Genomic DNA, 23,655 nt, shown 5'->3' with positions numbered 1-23,655 from the left:
CTATTTTGTTTCTTGTTCTTGGATTCCACGAGATATCTATACTTAGCAATATGATACTCTCCTCTTTTATTTGCACTAGGGTGAATGTATTTCTCTTTCAAGCAACCAAAAAAGTCCTGGCTGGAACAGCGGAGGCGATGGCAGGCCATTGCTAAACTTTGCTGTGTTGTGGCAGTACAGTTTCTGTCCCTTTTATCTTGTTAACTGTCAGTACTCCAAACAAGTGAGTAGAACAATTGCCATCCCTTCAGCAAGAAGAAACCCCATGGAAGGGATCTAGAGGGAGATGTCACACCATAGATGTACTGAGTGAGATGGTATCATGGTGACCATTCCTCAAAATATCAGCACTGCCCTCCAGAATCCACCCAGACGACATTGATCAAGTATCTACTGTAAGCCAGACACTTGGAGAGGTGCTGGGAATATAGAGATGAGAAAGACAGGGTATTTGTTCTTGGGTGGTTTATTCTATAATGATAGCAACGACTTATATAGAACCTGCTCTATGCCAGGCATTGTTTTAAATGCTTCATGTATGTTAGCTTGTGTCATCTTCAGAACAACCCTATGAGGTAGGTATTATTCTTACCATTCCTGTTTTATAGACAGGGAAACTGAAACACAGAGAATCTGGGTAACTCGCCCTAGTTACATAGCTAGTGAGGAGCAGAACCAGGATCCACACCTAAGCAGTCAGCTCCAGAGCTGGGTTCCCCACCTGCACATTCTGCTTGTACTCTCCTTTTCTTTGATAATCCCATAACATCTTTATCTCCTTAAGCCATATAGCATTTTCTTAGGCTTATTTCTTTCGTAATAACCATTATAAAAATAACAACAACAAAAAATACTTTCAACCAAAAAAGGCAGAAAAAAGGCAACACAATATAACAAAATTAATTTACCCAGGTTCCATTACTGTCGTCATTTTAGTTTGTGTCCTTTAAATTTGTGTCACACTAACATAGTGTGTTCAGGCATGCTTTTTTCTTTTAGGATGATGCCAGAGTTTTCCCACTATATTCTTTTTTGACATAACTTTTAATACACTACCAGTTTGAGTGTTTTCCAGTCACGGCTACACTATACAATTGACTTAACTGATCCCTTACTCTTGGACATGCCTAACATTCCTCTGTCATAACACTGTTGTGAACATCTTTGCATATATATTTTTTTCTATATGTCTGATAATTTTCTTAGATGGTGTAGACTTTTAACTTTTGTAGCATGCAGGTAGGAAAAGCAGGATCAGTTTTCAGATTCAGGTTCAAAAGAAGCATTTAAGCTTTTTTCACTCCTAGAGAGCTGGAAACAATAATACCTTAAAGGTCTAAAGCATGATCTAGATCATTCACCTACCCTTTAGGAGGATTTTTTTTTTTTTTTTTTGAGACTGAGTCTCACTCTGTTGCCCAAGCTGGAGTGCAATGGCGTGATCTCAGCTCACTGCAACCGCTGCCTCCTGGGTTCAAGTGATTCTCCTGCCTCAGCCTCCCGTGTAGCTGGCACTATAGGCACCTGCCACCATGCCCAGCTAATTTTTGTATTTTTAGTAGAGACAGGGTTTCATCATGTTGGCCAGGCTGGGCTTGAACTCCTGAGCTCAAGTGATCCACCCACCTCGGCCTCCCAAAGTGCTGGGATTACAGGCGTGAGCCACCGCATCTGGCCTTAGGAGGAATGTTAAAACTTATGATTTGTCCTTTTGGAAATATCATGTATCTTCTTCCTATGAAGTGGATTCATGATGTTCCATTGTAAGTTAGCTAAACAAAGATTTCACTGGTCTAGTTGCCCCTGTGACCCATCTTGAAGAAGCACTCTATGGAATGATGGGCAATCAAACACAAGAGGATCAGGAAGAAACAAAATAGGTTTAACAGAATCTCTGTAATAGTGAAAACATTGAGAGGTTGACAAGGACCACAGGGAAAGGACAGTATGAAATAAATTGCAAGTAAAGGTCCAACAAGTGGTGGGTGATTCAGTGAAAAGACAGCAATGCAGAATGGTTACCATAGGCCTTGTAGGAACATGGAGCTGAGTTTGATTCCATTTCTTAGTTGCTGTGTCATCTTGCACAAGTTGTTCCATTTTTCTGAGCCTCAGTATCTCCATCTGTAAAATGGGTATGTTATCATACCTGCTTCATAAGGTTGTTGTGGGAATCTAACCAATCATGTAAGTACAGATATAGTTACTATTTGCTGGCTTTGTGCAGGGTACTGTGTTTTTACAATTTCATCATCATTTTCTTCATTGTCACTTCACTCAGTGGAAGGGGACTATGTGATACGAGATCAGTACTCACTGTTGCAGAACATGAAATCATCATAGTTGTGTTTCTGGGAAAGACAATAAATTAAAGGGTGCAATATGACACTTACGGGAAATACATACTCCCCTTTGTTTTCCTGAAGTACAAAGTAGGATCAGGTTGGAATTTCCCGCCTGTCTTCTGAGGCAAACAAGAGCAGTTTGGGGGCCTCGCTGAGGTGGCTGGTGTCCTCTGAACCAGCAGGGTAGGCATGAGTGGACAGGCTGCGGCTTGCACTTTAATGTCCCTCTGATGTTTTTAAAATTGACAGCTATTGATCATTCTACATGAAGATTATTTTGGCTGTTCTTGGTGGGACTCAAACTCAAAGAGAAAGAAGGGGTGATCTTTATGGGTCAGGTAACTGGGATGTCTAGGGATACAGCAGACCGAGGGCTGAAAGGCTATCTAGACTTTGCTCCTCTCCCCATCTTTTGGTTGGGTTTTCTTCTGGGTTGCCGTCCTTTCAGGCAATGATGGGTTTTGGCAGCTCAAGGCTTACAGCGTCCTCAGAGCAAATGATTTCAGCAATGGAAAGTGCCTCTTTTCTGATACTTCCAGGAAGAGGCCCAGAGAAGAGTCTCATTGGCTGGGCTTCAGCCACACCCATTCTTGGGCTGCCCACTGTAGGAAAGGATTGCTCTGATTGGCCAGTCTGGATCACCGTGTGATGATGATCACATGATGGGATGACATGGAAAATGTGGCTGCCCAAAGAGCTGCCCGAATGATTAAGAGAAAAGAAACAAAGGGATGAAAGGAGGAAAATATATGTGGCTACTGAAAACTCTTAAAAAAATCTCATAATTGAGTAACTTATACCTGAGCTCTGTAATACTTCACTCCAGCTTAGTTTGTCAAGGTGTTTTCTTTTCTTTTCCTTCTCTTTTCTTCTACCTCCATCCCCACATACGTGTAATTTTGTCAAATGTTGTGTTCTATTGCCTGAAACTTTAGCAGTTGCTGTGAATCCCGTTTCTTTAAGCCCTGGGTGTTATTAGGAGCCTAACAGCCATCCAGTGCAGCTCAGCTTCTCCCTACAGATTCTAAAAATACCCAGAGGCACACAAAACAAACAGCGCAGCACTGAGGCACTGCCCTTGCAGACACCCACACACTTGCCTCTTTAAACTGCCTTAGTGCTGTCACTATAGGGAGAGCCAGCAACTCACGCAGCCCTTTTATTTATTTATTTTGTTTTTATTTCTATACCTCTTTATACAGAAGAGATGAGGGGTTCCTGATGGAACGGAATTGATTGGAAGATAGGGAAAGAGGGAGACAAACAGCAAAAGTGTTTGCACTGTCTTTTTGCAGCTCGCTGTAGACCTGGACTAAGATGTATCAAGAGATCAGACCAATCCAGGGAATAGCACAGATTAGCTGGGATTTAAAATAAAACTCTTTAACAAGAGATCACCTAGAATAACTCTCACATATGCATCCATGAAGAGGCCCAAGGACCAGATTCGGAGAAGGTTAGTGCTCACAATGACCAGGGCTACAACCTGGCTTATTTTTCAAAAGCAAAGAAAAAGCCAAGGCCTTTTCCATGGAATCTTTAGGTGGAGTCGAACCACCCAGAGCATCAGGGTGTTCTTATGTCAAGGAGGTGTTTCATTTAATAGGACTGCGGAGCCGAGGGTGTTGGCATTGCATGCTGTGCATCTACAGTTTGGGAACTTGCTTAATGTTGGTTGTCTTATCAAACCAGTGAGCTCCTGGGTTTTTCAAAAGCAGGCTGAGGGATTAAATGTTAAAATCAGATGGATTATGAAAATATGGGAATCATGGGAATCATAACACGTATGACCTTTTATAGATTGCCTGGAACAATCAGGTGTCTGCTTAACATAATGAACCTGACCCAGTATCAGCGTGCAAGTGAAGTCTTTGCAGTTGGTCCTTAAATGGAATTTATTAGATATTGTTAGTGATAATCATGGAAAGGAGAATTTAAAAAGGCCATAGCTTCTAACCAACTCTGGGGATGTCTGGATGACATTTGTTTTGGCTGTTGGGATTTGCCACGTGAGTAACTGATTGCCCAGAAGTTGTTCTCGGATCAAGCTTTCAGTTAGCCGGTTTATGGAAGGATCCTGGGATTTAAATTAAAAAGTTAAGCCTTAAGGATAAGCATAAGTAAGTTCTTGGGGCAGAATGTGCTTAGCATTGTTTCCATCCATAAGTGAGTGGAGGAAGCCTGCGTGCCCCGGACATATGCTTTTCACTGGGAAAGGCGATCAAATGTCTCTCTTCCTCTCTCCCTACACTGATTCTCATGGAGAGTCCTTGGCATGTTCTCAAGCCTGAAGCAAAGGCTTCTAAGCTCCCAAATTGCTAGGTGATCTCTCCCAAGGAATATGTCCAAGGCACAGGTACCATGCTCTTTGTAGGTGGGAGTTTGCTTACCCAGGATTTTATGTCTGGCTTAAAAAAAATCCGTATTGCCTATTGAAATTGCATTGTCTAAATGTGGCAAAGGATTTGCAATAGTTTTGGGAATCAGGGCAGTCTAAAAATTTTATTAGTAATAGCAGCAGCAGCAACAACAAAGGCTGGCATTTACATAGACTTCCTATGTGCTGGGCACTTCCCTCTGTGTCACAATTTTTTTTTTTTTGAGACGGAGTTTTGCTTTTGTTGCCCAGGCTGGAGTGCAATGGCACGATCTCGTCTCACTGCAACCTCCACCTCCCAGCTTCAAGCGATTCTCCTGCCTCAGCCTCCTGAGTAGCTGGGATTACAGTCATGGCACCACCACACCTGGCTAATTTTGTATTTTTAGTAGAGACGGGGTTTCTCCATGTTGGCCAGGCTGGGCTTGAACTCCTGACCTCAGGTGATCCGTCCGCCATGGCCTCCCAAAGTGCTGGGATTATAGGCCATGTGTCACAAATTTTAATGCATTTAATTCACAGACAATGGAGCTTCAGACTTACCCCTCCATCTTCTCCTTTCCCTTCCATGAGCTACATTTAGCCACACTGGTTATGCATCCTTTCCAATCTGACCAGGTATTGCCAACTTTAACTGCATCCTTATAGACAACTATTCATAGAGCTTAATTGAAGAGAACCACACAGGTTATATATTAGTCTGGAGACACTCTTGCCTGTCACACTCTTGTTGCTTTTGTGAGCAGTACGTTCGAGGCATAAGACTTATCAATCCAATTGAGAGCTTCAGTTACAGGCAGACTTGTTTTTTCACCCTGTCCTTCTTGTCTCCAATGCAGTGGAAAGGTTCTTAATCTTATACTAGGTGGTTCTTAGTTTTCATGAAAAAGGGCAGTGGATTTTTAGTTATTCCTAAAGACACAAATTGCTGATGTGAATAAGGGTGAGCGCTTTCAGAGATAAAGATTTAACAGATCAGTGCAGGTTTGTGACAATTTTAAACTGCTTCAGACCAGCTAGCATCAATATTTTTTCTTGGTATTTCTTCTGTTTTTGGCGAATGATGTCTACTATGCAGCCACAAGCTAATATTGCTGTCTTCCCGGGAGGCAGGGCCCTGGTGTCTTGAGTATCATCACCCAAACAACCTTTCAGAATAATCAGTCCCTAAAGTAATGCTTTGCAAAGGCATCAAGCCACTGTGATTTGAGCCTGGGCTTTGGGATCTGGGGGTTCTGCCTTTTTCTAAATTTGCATATTGCTTTTCCCTTTCAGAATTTGGAGTTAGTAACTGTGGAAGGGCTTTTGAGATGGGAGGCAGTGGTGGTGCTAATTATGTTTCCAAGTGTAAAACCAGTCAGCTGGGAGCTTGTGTGGTTCTGTATGGCTTTATTCTTCTGGCTGAAACTACTAAGGGAACCTCCGAGTTCCTGCACAATGCTGCTTCCATTTGCCGTGTGCAAGTATTTTTATTTAACAATGGCCAGTTAGTGACATAGATTGTGAATCTGTATCTCTTAAAGAAAAGCCCACACTGGGATAAAGAAAAATAATGCTTGCAATTTTCTAGATAAGTTAGAACACGTCGGTATGTAAAATGAGAAAACAAAACAAAAACGATCCCTTTTGTTTAGGGTCTGAATTATCTGGATTTGACAAATATGACAGGCAAAATCAACTGAATAATCAGCATGAATATGCCTATTCAGGCCTATCTTTGCAGCTTACTTTTTAGGGGTTTTTGGGAGTTCCTTTCTCGGTACCTACTTGATGATTTTTTTTCATCTTGCGAGTCTTCCTTGGAAATAGAATGAATGAAGAGAGCACAGACCTCAGCCATCAGGCATGTGTGGGCTTAAGTTCTGACACAGCCACATAGCTCTCTGGTGCTGGACAAGTTCCTTAGCCTTTCTGAGCCTCAGTTATCTCGCGAAAATGGAGTTGATCATCATCCCCCTTTGGTAACAAACAGATGGAATGATGGGTGTAGAGCATCTGTTACACAGTGCATGCTCTGTGGCGTTCATCTGGCTGACCTGCAGCCCACTCTCTGAGTTGAGAACAAACCAGGGATAATTTGACAGAGATAGCCAGTCCAATGTTGGTTGAAACAAGAACGTTTGAAAAGGAAAAAGATGCCTACAGTCTCTTGAGACACGTGGTTTCCATTCTCTATCCCAACTTTACTGCTGACTGGCTGTGCATCCTTGACCCCTCTGACCTTCAATTTCCTGATCTGTGAGATGGGAATAATATTAATGGCTCCTTCCTCCTAAGGGTATAGTGAGCGCTAAATGAGTTAATGGGGATAGAGTGTTTTATGTCAGTGCCCCGCACATTGGAAGAGGGGACATATACCTATTTTTGCTTTATCATTCTGCCTGTCAGCCATTCTGATCTTCATGAAGACACTTGGCCTGCCCATTCCTCAGTGGTTATAGTACCAGCTGCATTTCTGGAAGCTCACTCCTGGCTACAAAGTGACCTTCAACCTCCAAGTGATCCAGGCTTTTCCTAGCAGCTGCCATCAATGTGCAGGGGTTGAGGAAATTTGTCGAATAGCGACATTGAGAATATGAGTCAAAGAGAGGGAGAGATGATAGATTCATATCTTGAAGCATGTGGAAGTAATCTGGTTTTTGTTTTTGTTTTTGCTTTTTTTTTCTGAAGCAGATCCAAGTGTCTAAATGTAACCATTGCCGGCTTTTAAAAAAATTATTATTCACGGCCCGGCGCGGTGGCTCACGCTTGTAATCCCAGCACTTTGGGAGGCCGAGGCGGGCGGATCACGAGGTCAGGAGATCGAGACCACGGTGAAACCCCGTCTCTACTAAAAAATACAAAAAATTAGCCGGGCGTGGTGGCGGGCGCCTGTAGTCCCAGCTACTCGGAGAGGCTGAGGCAGGAGAATGGCGTGAACCCAGGAGGCGGAGCTTGCAGTGAGCCGAGACTGCGCCACCGCACTCCAGCCTGGGTGACAGAGCAAGACTCCGTCTCAAAACAAAAATTATTATTCACAACTGAAAACAGATTTAATGTTAAATCAAGATGAGTAATTATTCACATACATAAGTGGAAACAGGATAATTTGGTTACAATTATAAAGATAAACATGTTGGTTTATAACCTAAGAATGGCAGTGGCTTTGATCCTCTTTTCATTTATATTTTTTGTCTTTTGAAAATTTTTAAAAATTTCAAACAATTTTAGACTTACAGAAGAATTGGAAAAATAATACATAGAGATCCCACATTTTCCTCACTCAGCTTCCTTTAATGGTATCGTATTACATAACCATAGGGCACTGATCGAAACTAAGAAATTAACTTTGCAACAATTGCTAGAATTTACTTGTATTTCATGTTTTTCCAATAATGTTCTCTCTCTGTTCTAGGATCCAATCCAGGGTCCTGCACTGCATTTAGTTGTCATGTCTCTGTAGCTTCCTCCCATCTGAGGTAGTTCCTCAGTCTATCCATGTCTTTTCATGATCTTGACACTTTCAAAGAGGACTGATCAGGTTTTTTTTAATAGAATACCTCTCAATTTGGGATTGTCTAATATTTTCTCCATTTCTAGCTTTTAATTGACTGCACTAAACATACTTTACTGTTCAGGCCAAGGATCCAGTGACAAATAGGGGTTTTTAAGCCTAATAAATTGTCTAGATATTTCTGAGACTAGCTTGGCTGCTTATTACTGATACCGGAGGTTAGGAGTATGGACTTTGGAGCCAGACAGCCTGGATTGAGCTTCTGGCTCTGTGACTTACCTGCTGTGTGACTTTGCAAATGTTACTTGACTTCTCTGTGTCTTCATGTCCTAGTCTACCAACTGGGGATAATAATGAAATCAATTTCTTAGGGTCACAGTGAAGATCAAGTGGAAGTATGAAGTGTGTAGAACAGTTTTTCACAGGTGGTGATCACTCAGTCTGTCTTAGCTTTTACCATTGCTCCCCCCTCCTCTGTAGCCCTCCCCATCCCAGTCCAGGCCCAGTGACCTGCTGATGCCACTGCCCGGGTCTGCAAGTACTTGTGTGGCTCTGACCAGAGTGATGACTTTGCAGCAAGGCCCTGGGGTTTTTAGACATGGTTCTCATGGCCCAACTGAAATAGCCACCTCAACTGGAGGGCCCAAAGCTTGGATGCTAGTACCACATGGGGGTTCCATCTCTAGGGCCTCCTGCTGTGCTCAGCTCACTAGCCACCCACATCCTGCAACTTGCACCTGCAGTCGTGAGATCTACTCAGAAATTGCCCCAGGCCCCCTTCTTCTACTCTGCTTTACTGACCACTTTGTTCTGGGGATTTTCGTCTGCTCACCTGTGTCTCCTCTCTTTCCCTTGTTCCTCTGAATTCACGTGAAGCAGGGAACCATGATGATGACACATTCAGCTTCTCTGGAAGGACTGACCGGGTTTGCTCCTCAGCCATAATTCAACTTCCGTCTGTGCTTCAATGTCTTGGTATCTAAAAGAGGCTGATCATAGTAATAATAAGTATCATTAAATGTAATGAGGTTTCATTCTCTGCAGGGCACTACTTTATTATTTTTATTTTTTATTTTTTTGTTATACAATTTTTATCTGAAAAATCCATGTCACACAGTCATACAATAAGTCCTCACTTAATGTTCAATATAGGTTCTTGAAAACTGGGTTTTTTAAAAAATGAAACAATGTTGCTATATGCCATTCAAATACCTTTTGTTTGTACCAATTAAACTATGGTAAAATTTGTTTTCTTAAGCAATATGTGGCTTCACTTACAGTTACAGCTTCCAAGAACCTGTCAGCATTAAGAACTGACTATACACACATACGATTTATATAGGTATGTGTATGTGTCCCACCTTACACATTTATATATATAGATATATCTTAATGACCCAGTCCCAGCAGGCTCCCTACTAAGTATAAGACAAAATTATAAGATAATAGTTATTAAAAAATAAGATAATACATGGCTTAATATTTGCTTAGCAATGTTCTAAGCTCATTAATGACACAGGGCATTTAAAAAATCTAGAAGGTGAGTAGATACTTTTAACCAGTGGTGTCCAACCAATGCTTTGAATGAGAGGACTTTTTTGCTTATCTGTGGTACAAATATCATGAAAACTATATGCAAACGCTTGTTCTTTTTAGCTCATCAGCTATCATTAGTGTTAGTGTATTTTATGTGTGGCCCAAGACAATGTTTCTACTTCCAATATGGCCGGGGAAGCCAAAAGGTTGGACACTCGTTCTTTAAATTGGGGGTTTGGCTACTGTCTCATCTATCTTCAAATTGTAGGTCTCTGTTCTTTGCTCCAGACAGGTGACCAGATCCAGGGAGGCCAGGTCTCTGTAGTTCTCCAACAGCACATCACTATTTAAATTCTGCCGGGCAGGGTCCAGGCATTTCCACTCTTCTGGAGAGAATTCTGTGGCCACATCCCTGAATGTTAAGAGTTCCATTTCTCGGCTTCAGGGGTGTCCTGGAGTCTTAGCTATAAATCATTCAGTGCCAGCAGGTCACAGAGCGAGGGAGGCTGTGGCAGAATCACCTAGGCCTCCCAGAGCAGAGGACATAGAGCAGTGAAGCCCTAACCTGCAGGGCACTACTTTAAATGTCACCTCTATTATTTTATTTAATCTTCATCACAAATGTATGACATATCTGCTATCATGATCCCACTTCACAGATGAGGAAGCTGAGAAACACAGAGTTTAAGTAACTTGCTCCAGATCACACAGCTAAGACATGGAGGAGTCAGCATTCAAACTCAAACTGGCTTTGGAGCCGACATTCTTAGGTACTACATGTGAGGGTTAAATAAGGTAATCTGCGTGGAGTACTTAGCAAAGTGCCTGGCTCAGAGTTAATACTTTGAACTTGAGCTATATTAATCCCATGATCTGATTTCTGTTTCCTCTGCCTCCCGGTGTATATGACTCTGGGATGCTGTGTTAATCATTGACCCAGTGCTCTGTATCATGGCAATGGCTCTTTGCCCAGTTCTCAGACAAGTATGCCCCTTGCCCATGCTGCATTAGCCCTACCACTCCTGCCCAGCAGATGGGGCACCCACAGCCCCTCACCTTGTTGCAGCACAGCCTGCAGCCCCCTCCCTGTTTCACATCTACTCATTTTCTGGGGTCTTTCCTGCGTTCCCACTTACTTTCACCTTGTACCTCAACCTTTGTTTCTGCTTCTCTCACCCTTGTTTCTACCTTCTGCTCTCACCCACAGCCTGGCCTCAGCCCCTCCCTCGACCAGCTGCTCCCCAGCCCTTTGCTTGGTTCCTGGGACTTGTTGTTTGGCACAGTCTAGGGGCAGAAGACTGTGACTGGCATCCCTACTGGGTTTGTCCCTCTCATGAAGGGGCCCAACCCGGCTATGGAAACAGCAGCACTTAGTCATGGGTCTTGAGGTCTGAAAGAAGGTGTTGAAAGGAGAAAGGAGCTGAAAGGACAGCTGCTCCTGCAGAAGGGACAGTGAGCAGGAACAGGGGTGGCCACCATCTCACACGCCCTTGCCTCTTCCTGTGACTGGGCCCCTCCTGCTCCTCCAGGCGCTATCAAGTCACCATCTCCGAGAGAAGGTGCCCCAGTGCCCCACATATGGCTCAGGCCCTGCTCTGGTGGGTCTCAGTGCCTCTGAAATGTGGATCCCTGGGTTGTACGTAGGCCTGAATCTCTGATCATGCTGTGAGCAGTGGGCAGAAGCCAGATGCCCCAGCCAGGCTGCCTGGGCTTGCATCCCAAACTACCATGTGCTAAACAAGTTCGAGCAAGTTACCCAAATCCTCTGTGCCTCAGTTTCCCCATCTGTAAAATGAAGATCCTTAAAAATATCAACCTCACAAACTTATTTTAAGGATTAAATGAATTACTCTAAATGAAGGGCTTAGAATGGTTCCTGGTGAAAAATAGTTATTGATTATAATTCTAACAGTTATTGATTATAATTACAAGAATTATTGATTTTAATCATTGGTTGTAGATTCTTACTTTGAGTTATTGATTATAATTTATTATTGTTTATAAGTGCTATCGATTATAATTATAACCTACTGTAATTGCCTTGATAATTATTGCTATGATAATAAGTTATTGATTATAATTCCTACTATGACTGAGAATTTCTTGAGGCCCCCCAAAGCATCATACTCATATTTGTGGCTGGTCCTATGCTAGGTCCTTGCTGGTTATTGAGAATAAGTTTGCAATAATCACCTGTGAAGTTGAGGATAAATATCTCAAATAAATTGTATGGAGTGTGTACTTGGGAGATACTAAAAGAATAAGAAACATTAATAATCTAGCTTTGGGAGTTGTCATGTGGCTAAATGCCCAGTCCCCAGAGCCACCAAAGCAGGAGAGAGGGGGCCAATACACATGGTGACACCATAAGAGAGCATAGCAGAATGAAGCCATCAGCTGGGTGGCATGATTTGTTGATGAAGGCTCTGTAAGTGAGGAGGGTCTGGGTCCAGCTGAAAAATGAGTGAAAGATGCATCTGATCCTAAGAGACAAGAGAGGCCAAGGGACAGCCTTGTAGTTTCTCTTTACCAGGCATACTTCCTTCCCTTGCCCTCTCCATCCCTTCTCTGCTTTCTCTCCAAGTCACCTCTTGGTTTACTCCCTTCTGTCCTACATTGCACCCCTTTTGGTAGTTGCAGACAGTGGTGAATGCACCATGACTGATGGGGGAGCCAGCTGCTGGGCCAGACCCCAAGGCTTCTTCATGCATTGTCTAGGAGTATTAGTGGCTCCAGAACTCTCAGGCTACTATCACTTTGTTTTGCATTTGCTTTTCCAATTGAAACAATTTTAGACCTGTAGCCTGGTTGAGTGAATTTCAAGATCAGGTAGAATAGTGCTTCTTACTGAAACTCTCATGTGTTTAAGAATCACCTAGGATTCTGTTAGAAATGTGGTTTCTCATTCTGCAGGTCTGGGTGGGGCCTGGGGTTCTGCATTTGTACGGGGCTCCCAGGTGAAGTAGATGGTTGCTTGGGTGCACTCTGAGTAGCAAGAAGTCAGCCTGTTAATTCAGCTAATTGCACTTCTGACTGTTCAGCAAAGAAGCAAAACTATGAGAGTCTCTCAAGTATCGTTGCAGATGTTGCCTACTCCTAAAACATTAAATGAGGTCACAGAGTCTCCCTTTGCAAAGATCTCAAGGCATCATGGGTGTGTTCCCACCCCTGGTGGTACTAAGGGAAATGAAGTCACAGGTTCAGGTTTCAATTCTCAGGGGACCCATCAGCTTCACTTTGCTCCACTGTTATAGACTGCTCAGTAGCCATTGGTCACCAAAGTCATTGCAGTTGACAGATGGTGGCAGAAGGGATGAAGAGTGAGAACAATCAGTAAAACCTGAGAGAGGAGGTTCTGAAGGTCCAGCTGGACCATGGTGGATACTTGCCTATGTCACTAGGAAGGGAGGGAATGTGGATTGGAGCCGAGTTGGTGCCGTATCAAAGTCATGAGGGGAGCTCATAAACAAGAGGCAAATGAAACAATGGGAAGCAAGGAAATGGGGCTTGCATTCGGAGTTTCAACAGTGGGTGAGACAAAGTGGGTTGCTCTAGGATGAATGAGGCAAAGGGTTCTCACTGAGGGTAGCCACCTGGCCTACAGGTGCTGGACCAAAGTGAACACCGATGAGTCAACTCCACCCATCGTCCCTGCAAGAAAACAGCTCAAAACTCACCCCATGAATGAGAGAGGAAAATGCCACCCTTTGGGACTCTCTGTGCCCTGGCAGAAATGGAATGATTTATCCAAATAAGCAAGGCAAGTTTTCATGTATTTCATGTATTCTTGCATCTATCTTAGCCATCTTTTCTTTCCCTGGGCCACTCAGCATGTGCGGCTCATGCTTTTCTTGGCCTGGGAGGTCATGGAAATTCTACCTGGCTGCTGCAATGCTGGGGAGGGATACTCAGCAATGGGGATTTCACTTCCTGCCCATCCAGTTCTTCTTCCAGACACTGCTTCCAGTGAGACAGCCTCTCACATAAGATGGAAAGAGTTCTCACCTCTTCCTGCACCTGCTCTCATTCCCCCCACTGAGCCCTCCTCTCCGCTCTTAGCTCTGGGTGGGAGCTGCTCTCTACCTCTCATGAAACCAGAGTACACCTCGTAACACTCACTCTGTTCTTTGGGCTTCTCCTCCAACCCATATGTACCCTCTGTCAGGCTGCTGAGTATTTGCTAAGACCCCACTCTTCTTTTCTCTTGGTGAGGCACAGTTACCCAAAGTCACCACTGTCCTTGTTCACTTGAGAGCTGAAGTAACTTAGGTAGTTATTTTAGAAGAGAGAATTTGCCTCCTTCTTTGAGGAGGCTTAGCCCGGCACTGACAATGTGCCACCACTAAAGGTACCTAGGAAGAGGTGGAGGAATATTCTGTGGCCACTCCTGCCTCATCACTTTCGCTAAAGACAGTGAGCTCTGGAATCACATAAACCTAGCCCCAGTTCTTACAGGATCACATGCTTGACCTTCAGCAAAGCCAAGCCTGTTTCCTCAAATGAAAAATGGTGCAAGTAACACTGTATTTCCACATCAAGGTGTTGTGCAGGTTAAATTGGATGCTCTGTATAAAGCCCTTGCCTGGCTGGTGGTTTAAGTGCATCATAAGGATTAACAATTATTGTTACTGACACCTGTGCTACAGCCTATTGGAGGGTCACGTATGCTTTTCCCTCCATGCCTTTGCCCACGCTGTTCTGCCTGAATCATCCTCCCTCTTCACCCCCACCCAATTTTGTGAGTCTGGTAAGTTTTACTTTACCTTATCCCAAATTCTTGATTTCTGACAACCAGATATTTTATTCCTACATGGACTGTTTCTTACTTGACTGGCTAGGGATCCTTATATTATGATTTTTGTTAGCATTAGTTATATATTTGAGTTGCTGCCATGCTATCCTGCCCCAGCTTCTGCCTGAATACATACACCTTGTCATTGATGATGATGATCAGTTCTTAGAGGACAAGGTCAGCTTTGTGTCACTCGCAAGGCAGAGCATAGGAGGCAGTCAATAAAAATTCAGAATAAATGTATTGAATCTTGAAGTAGAAATTCCAGGTTCTTTTTAGGGATGTATATGTGGCTGTGTCATTCTCTGGTAGGTGTGAAGATCTCATGTTTGGGACAAGGCTTTGGTAAGCATCAACAAAATGTCAGACCATTTAGCTTCTTTATCCCCAAGGCCTCATAGCTTTTTATTTCCAACCTCCAGCATGAGTTTCCATTCATTCTTTACACATTTTGTTTTGCTTCAGTTTGGGAGTGGGAGAGAGCCTCAAGGCATCTGGTAGGGAACCTGGAGCTTGGTAAGCTGATTCTAGCATGAGGATGGAAACCTACAACACAATCAGACCTCATGAGTGATGCTGAAATATAACTTGTGATTTTTATACTGAAAGAGTGTTCAATCTCTCACCTTCCCTCACCTCGAGTTACATGACAAAAGGCCCTCTTTATTACTTTTGTCTCTAGAGCCCCCAGTCTCTGGGAAGGTGGTGGGGGAAGAAAGTCCATTCTGGGATGCATTATTTTTGCTGGCCACACACTATCCACTCCAGAGCAGGACTTGATGTTTTAAGACCAGGGAGAAGCCTCAGGAAGGGAAAGCAAGCAGCATATATAGTATGCGCTCTCCCAGACTTGTGCTTTTCTATAATGTTAAAATCTTCTCTCTAGGCAGTGATTTGAAGTGGAGCTTAATTAAAATCAGGCAAGAAGTGTAGAAATGGAACATTAAAAATAGAAAGGTACAGGAATGGCACTGTCCATCCCCACCCCTGTCATAATGTCAGTGGCAGGGCTCTACACTTCGTGTTGCTTCTCCAAGTGGTGCTAGACAAGACCTCTGTCCTCATCTGCTTTCCTACACAAAATGGCATATCCCAGGGCAAGCTGGCATGCTTTGGGGGCCAAAGACATGTCAGGGACATCACGACTGGGCCTGAATCTACCCCAGCTCATAGCTTATGTGTAGGCACCATTGTTCTCTGTATTTCAGTGTGAGGCAACTAAGCAAGTCTGCAGAGCTAGGAAAAATAAAACAGGACAAGAATAAACATCTCTGACTTAAAATATACATGACAACTCTTGCTGCTCCTTAGAGCAGTTGTTTAGTAGAGTGGGAAAAGCAAGGCTACGTGAGCTTGATAGATTACTCAACTGGACCTTTCTTTATGTGTAGAATGGATATCAAAATGCCTACCATATAGATTTGATAATAATCAATAATAATGTCAGCCATAATTGATTGAGCATGACTGCAGGCCAAACATTTTTTGAAAGTCTTTAGGAGGTAGGGACTATGATTATCCCCATTTTGCAGACCAGAAAAGAGAAGCTCAGAGAGGTTTAGTGACTTTTCCAAAATCACACAGTGAGGAAGTGGTAAAGCAGGACTCAAACCTGCAGCTGAAAAGCTGTAAATTCTGTGTTGTCAGTAGCTCAACCATACCTGAGAAAAGATCCAGAGAAATCATACAGCTTTACTCAAAGTGTGAAATGAATGTTCTGATGAATTGAATGATGATCTTAGGGGGTACATGAGATGATTGGGGGTGCATTGATGAGGGATTAAGTCGTGTCCTATCATGGGGTGAGAAAATTATTCATTTTTTTAATTCTCTTTCAATTTTTCTGAGTATGACAAGGATTAAACTTTGATTAGGTGGTATCGTGCCTTCAACACTGTCTAATACTTTTAAACCTCCATTTTTAACAAAGAGAGAGCAGATAGCAGAGGCTTAGCAGACAATAATAACTAGCTAGAATTCAATAAAAAATGGTTTTATATCATATTCATTTTCACTTCCACCTTCTATTAATGGCAGGTGATACTGGATTTTTATTGATAGTAGTGATGTAAAATTTTGTCTTAGAATACACTTATTGGAGTACAAAGAATCAGTCAGTGTTCAACACTATTACAGAAATAATACTAGAGGTGGTGTTCAGTTAGGGCAAAAATAGCAGAGGCTGAACATGAATGACTCAAGCATGAGAAATGCTGTGATAGCCTGTGAGCAGTTTTCAGCTGATGGTAGCACGTGGATCATAATAAATGTCAAGGACAGAGTGAAGGAAAAATGTAACTCTCTCTTCTGATCTCTTAGTAGGAGAAAAGAAATGAGCTGTTTATGAACTAGATGAAACAGTCTTTCCTCTGAAATTCTGGGTATGAATTTAGCCTGTTCTGAAGGCTGATGGGTAAAGCAGGGGTTCGGGAAAATGGAGTTTGCTTTGGTCTTCATTGAACAATAGAAGCTGAGTGCTGGGGATGGAACTTAGGCTCAGGGTCAGATCCTGTGGTAGACACATGAGGGTCCAGATGCAGAAGGCATTTCCCCCAAGGTCACCCTGGCTGAGAGCAACTGCAGTGTGAATAATGATTTCATCCATTTCTGGGTCAAGTTCCTCATCTTGAGTCTCTTTTTCCCACAACAGCCACCAGGCATGAACTGGCCCATGGTAAAACCCAGATAGCTCAGGGTCAAATCTACCAGTCTGTAGGTGCTCACCAATGCCCCGGCACTGCACAAAGCACCATGCATTACAAAGAAACTCCACAAAGAGAAGGAAGTAAATAACTGTCTCCAAACTCAAGGAGCTGACAGGGTTATGCTATATGATTTTTACCCTTAGATGAGTACCATCTTGAAGGTAAGTAGCAAGTCTGCTATAATAGAGTCGGTTAGGAAGGTCCTCCTAGGAGTGAGAAGCCCTGTATTAGTCAGCTTTGGCCAGGTTCTGCTTCAGTAACAACCACTCCCATGTTTCAGTGACTTCCAACAATAAAATTTGTTTTTTTTGGTCTGTTACACGTTGGTTGCAGGCCAACTGCATGCATTTACCATACCTTCTTCATCTAGGATCCAGGCTGAAGAAGCAGCCAGGGCCACGCCTCTCTTAGACCAGAGGAGAAAAGAGCAATAGCAGAACCATGGGGATGTTCCTAATGCTTCTACTTGGAACTTACTTCTGTTCTGTGTTTGTTTGGGTTCCTAGGAGCAGATTTTAGGATGCGGCTTCAAACTCATACAGATTATTAGGGAGATATAGGAAACACCAGTCAGGGAGTGGAGAAATGAGACAAGGAAGGCAGTCAGGAGAACATGCGTTATCAAGCTAGCTACCACTGTGGGCAACTCCAGTTCAGTCCCATGGAGAAATTCTGGAAAACAGGGCAAATCGTGTGCCTTAGAATTACCCTCCTGAGGAACAAGGGAGCTGGTATATTGGTACAACCAAACCTTCCAGACATGGGCTGAAGTCTACTCCTGAGGAGTTTTAATTTCCCAGCACTTCCAGCCTGCATGTACACACACAGAGTAGCCTTCTAGCTTCCGAGAAAGCACTCAGACAAAGAGATAGATGCTAGCAGTTGCAAGTTGGCTGGGGTGCATTAGAGGGACAGGGAGGAGGGACATGGGTGGGGCACTGAGAGCATCTGAGACATGCTCACATTTCTTTGTCCAAAGGAATTCACGTGGCAAAGGACGTCTTCAGGGATAGAGAAGTGTAATCCTCCCACAGAGGGACGGCAAATACTTGAGAACCAAAACAGGCCCTGAGCTCTGATTAATAAGAGTAATAAACTCTAGTTGACACAGTAAATGTAATAGATGGTTAACTGAGAGCTACCATCCAGACCAGGGTGTTTTGACCTCAGCACTATTGACATTTGGGGCTGGCTAATTCTTTGCCGTGGAGGACTGTTATATGCATTATAGCATGTTTAGCAGTATTCCTGGCTTCTACCCACTTGGGGCCCGTAGCCTCCCTCCCCTCACCTCATAATTGTGACAACCAAACATGTCTCCAGGTGTTGCCAAGTGTTCCTGGGGGGCAAAATCACCCCTGTAGAGAGCCACTGATGTAGACCATATATGCATTGCTAATTCCCAAGGAACTGAAGTAAGTTGTGGATGCCTGGAGGGAGGTGCGCAGAGACTGATGGGAGAGACAGACAAACAGACATATAAACTGTAATGGTCAGTCCACCCTGGGTAACAACAATTTGAATTATGTAAAGAAAACAGAAATAGTTCAGGAGTGGTAAATATCATTTTTGTTGCAGGCCGGGGATGGTCAGGAAAGGCTTTGCAGAGACGGAGACAGCAGAGCAGGGTTTTAAAGGATGAAGAGGAGTTTTTCAGATGAGTGATCCCACATGTAGAAGTTAATGTTTCTGCTTGGAAATGGCATGTGTTACTTTGATTCTGTGTTTGTTTGGGTTCCTAGGAGCAGATTTTAGGACAAGAATTCAAACTCACACTGTTTGTGATCTTTGGTGATTGTGGAGACTTGGGAATGCTACACTGAGACTGATGTTGGAAATGCTGACCTCAGAGCCAAGCTGATGGCAGGGCTGTGGTTACACCAGCTTTACCATGTCATTGATCACGTGTAAGGAGCAATGTCAAGGGCTTTGGAGGCACTTAGAGGAGTTGCCCAAATGGCACGGATACAACCCAGCCCCAGAGGGACCAGAAGCACCTTTGCTCTATTATTGTAGTCAAGGGAGAAAGCCAGCTTATTCCTCAGCCTCCTCAGTATCATTTCCTGACCCATCCACTTTGATGTTTGTCCCATATGTTTTGCAAACAAAACTGGACGTGGATTTGTCACTTAACATCTCTCTGCCTCAGTTTCTTGACCTGTTAAACAGAGATCATAAGGTTTTCTCTCTTGCCAGTTTCAGTCTTACTCCAAACTGACAATGAGGTTATACAGCATTGGCTGTGCATTCAGATGAACCTGCCCTGCTCTGCCATCCACCAGGTGTGGAATTCTTTTTCTCCATTTTTTTATCTGTAAAATGGGCTTAATACCCACCTCACAGGGTTGTCTTGAGGACTGAATTGTGTGATGTCTATAAGCCCTCAGCCCTGCACCTGGCACACACGGTAAGAGAATAAATGACAATTGTTACCATAAATATTAAGAAATTGGTTAAGTGCATAATGATAGCTAACTTGTATTGAGTGCAGGTGATGTTCCAGGCACCATCATGGGGGTGTGTATGTATTAACCTATGACTACAATAGGTATCCTGATTATCTCCATTTTACATATGAAGAAACTAAGGCTCAGGGAAATCTGATCACTTACCTAATGTGTGCAATTAGTGAGTGGTATTCAAACTTCGGCAGATGGTTAAGCAAGTAATTGCTTTGCTAGATTGTTTAGTGCTTGGCGTTTTACCATAGCTCTTTGAAAAGAAAATCAAGTCTTTAGGTAGATAGTTGCATTCACCAAATGATTAGAGCCAGTGTAGCTACTACTGGGTAAATGAACTTTTCTTACTATTGACTGAGGCCCCTTAGTACACTTACAGAATATTAATGAGAAGGTAGGTGAGAAGAAATGTATTTTTAATCACAGTATCTGAGCTGGCTTCTCAGTGTGAGTCTGCAGGGGTAGATGATGAATCACCCCAAACTGACCCTTTCCAGAAATGCCTTGTGAGGGCAGCACAAAGGAAAACTTTCCATTGCTTAACTCTCCCCACAGCCCCCACCCTCAGCTATTGAAATAAAATGCCAAGAGGCTGCTTGCCAGCCTCCTGGACACCACCTCCAGAACAGCAGGGAGTGTCTTCTCTCCCTTTGTGGCAGGGACACATATGGTGTTCTTAGTGTCAGAACGAGCAGACTGTGTTCCAAGAGCTGCTTTTCAATCCAGCCTCTGTGCATGGGATGGCAGCAATGGAAAACAATGCAGGGTCCCTGGGTCTGAGGGTCATCCTGCTTCTGCCCGTGCCCCTGCCACCTGCTAAGCTCTTATCTTTGGTGGAACAGGAAATACCACTCAGTGCAGGCATAGACCTAGCCTGCCTTGTGCACCTCCATGTCTTGGTCCTTTGTAGATGCTTGAATGAGAACCAATCAGTGAGGAAAAGGTATGATGCCCCTCCTGTTCAAAACACCTATCGAGTACCAAGTGCTACACCCAGATATCATTTTCTTCCTTCTTTCTTTGGCTCAGGTCCTAGCTCCAGACCTTGTTAGCCACGTGTCTGGGAGCAAGTTATTTTCTCTCTCTTTGCCTCATCAAGAAGATGAAGATAATAATAATTCCGTGCAGAGAGTCGCTGGAAGAACTCAGTATAAAGCAGCTGGCTGACAGAAAGTGCTCTCAGTGCTAGTTCCTCTGTCATTTTGAGACCAAGCCAGATGTGTTAGCGATGTCCCTGGGGGAACTTGCATCCTGGAATTCCACAGCCTGGAGGGATCTGAAGGCATTCTCTGGTCCTGTATTCCAAATGAGATTTGAAACCCTCTGATGAGCTCCCTATTTTGTAAGTTACAAAACCTTTGGCAACCGAAAAGAGGCATCTGTAGCAACTTCAGCTGTGTCCCAAGCTCCAGGCCGTCCGCCCTTCCTTCCCCACTGCCAGGCAACAGCCTGCTGTCTGCCTCCTACTCAGACATCCACGGTCTGGAGCAACCCCAAAATTGTCGTCTGGGGCAGAATGTTAATGCTGCTCAGGCTGCGGCCGACTAATTGATTAACTGGTTATTTTCTCTACACAACACCCAAAAGATAGTTTTGCTTTCGGAACCTCACCTGCAACCACCCCTGGCTTCTCCACTTCCCATCCTTTATGACATTCATGCTGCACATCTCCCCTTCTCTAGAGAGAAAGTAAGCCTCTCCAGTGAGAAGCAGGGTGTGCAATAGTAACATGCATTGGCTCAGGAGTCCAACTTTAAGGGTCTGCCGCTGACCTGCTTTGTGAACTTCAGCAAGTTGCACAACCTCTCTGCGTCTTCTTCTTGTCCCCAATAGGAATAATAGTAGTGCTACCTCATCAGGTTTTTGAAAGATTCAAACAAGCCAAATGTGAAGCACTTAGAATGTGGCTGGCACATAGTAAGTCTTCAGTGAAGATTAGCTAGTATCATTGTCCTAAAGTGATCAATGTCACCAAAAGGGGGAGTAGATGCTGCAACTAGAAGTTGGATGTAGTCAGGCTGCTAAGACATGAGACCTGAAAATCCAGTTTGCTGTGGATTTGCCATGGATTCCCATGGCGACTCTCAAAAGCAAAGTTGCTCAAAGGCCATTTAAGGCTCATAAAGTCAATGGTTGTTTTGCCTAAGAAATTTTTGTGGAGTGAACAAATACAACATAGTAAGGATAATCATAATAGTTACCATGTGTTGCATGCCATATTCCAGGCACTTTCACATGTATTGATGGAATTAATTTTCACTACAGTCCTGTGAATAGTTATTATTATTATCATCTGTTGTATGAATGAAGTATTTGAGGTTCACAGGTGTTAGATAATCTGTCCAAGGCCACACAGCTCATGAGTGTTGAAAGTAGGATTGGAATCTCAGGTGGAGCTCTGAAAGATGTCCACTGCAGGCCACGGGACTCTTTATTTTAACATATTTATCTATGGCTGCTGTTAGGAACCAACTGAAGAACAGTCCTTTCTCAGATGTTATATCACCCGTGAAAATTTCAGATTGGGATTGAAATGGCCCAGAGAGGGGCCAGAGACAGCTATGAAAGAGCCACAGATATGGTGAGGAGTGTGTCTAGACGATCCAGACACCTGTGGGGATTGTGCAGAGTAGAGATCTGCATCAGGCCACCTGCAAAACATCTTGGGCATCTGCTGTCTGGGGTAGATGGTAGTTTGGATTGTCCCCTGGCCCGATCTCCACCATCGCCTATCCCAGTTGATAACTGAAGCTCCATTCTCTGTGCTAACCTCTGGTCAGATTAATAATTCTATATAGCAGCCTGGATCCTACCAATATGATGACAAAAATCTTTATTTATTTTTGAGACAGGGTCTCACTGTGTCTGTCACCCAGGCTGGAGTGCAGTGGTGTGACCATGGCTCACTGCAGCCTCAACCTCCCAGGCTCAAGTGATCCTCCACTTCAGCCCTTGGAGTAGCTGAGACTGCAGGCAGGCATCACCATGCCCAGCTAATTTTTGTATTTTTGTAGAAGACTTGGTTTTGCCATGTTGTCCAGGGTGGTCTTGGACTCCTGGGCTCAAGGAGTCCTCCTGCCTCAGCCTCCCAAAGTGCTGAGATTACAGGCATGAGCCAGCGTACCCAGCCGACAAAAGCCTTTATTCCTTTTTACCGTAAGACTAAATCCAACTCTGTAGCTTAGGCTCAGAGTCCTCTGTGTTCTCACCCATTTGTCCCCTCTTCTTAACCTAAAGGATTGCCGTGATATGGGAGATTTTGATCCTGACGAGGGGTGGGGGAAGCAAAAAGGAGGAACGAGTAACAAAGGCCTTCTCCAGAAGTGAGGGGAGGCCAGCCTGGACATAGAGGGCCTTGTATGCTGTGTTAGGGAGCTTGATCTTTATATAGAAGACTATTACTTCAGAGTATGTTCCTTGGATCAATAAATCCATACATCTATATAGTTCTTCGTAAGAAAAATAAAACAAACAAAAAGTAAACATGTTCTGGGTAACTTTGGGTATGGCTTGGTTAAGCAAAGTTGAATGTTTCTTCACTGCAGAAATTCAGAGCCTTTAATAAACTAATGTACATTCTTAGCCTCCAAAAGAGGGCAGCTCCGTCAAATCTGATTTGACCCCCATCACCTCAAAATGCAGGAGCAGGCGAGGCATGGTGGCTCATGCCTATAATATCAGCATTTTGCGAGGCTGAGGCAGGTGAATCACTTGAGGTCAGGAGTTTGAGACCACCCCGGCCAACATGGTGAAACCCCATCTCTACTAAAAATACAAAAATTAGTTGGGCATGCTGGTGGGCTCCTGTAGTCCCAGCTACTCAGGAGGCTGAGACAGGAAAATCGCTTGAGCCCAGGAGGTGGAGGCTGCAGTGGGCCGAGATTGTACCACTGTACTCCAGCGTGGGCAACAGAATGAGACTCTTCCTAAAATAAATAAATAAATAAA

General features: G+C 43.7%; 1 protein-coding gene across 3 annotated transcripts in view; it reads left to right on the top strand.

Annotated features, from left to right (window-relative positions):
* The window catches only part of SLC1A2 (solute carrier family 1 member 2), a 166,923-nt gene that overhangs the window by 28,425 nt on the left and 114,843 nt on the right, over positions 1-23,655 (top strand). The gene's annotated exons all lie outside the window — the stretch shown is intronic.

Source organism: Nomascus leucogenys, chromosome 15 (genome assembly GCF_006542625.1).
Source record: "Nomascus leucogenys isolate Asia chromosome 15, Asia_NLE_v1, whole genome shotgun sequence".
Classification (NCBI taxonomy): Eukaryota; Metazoa; Chordata; class Mammalia; order Primates; family Hylobatidae; genus Nomascus; species Nomascus leucogenys.
This window is presented reverse-complemented; position numbering and strand designations above follow the sequence as displayed.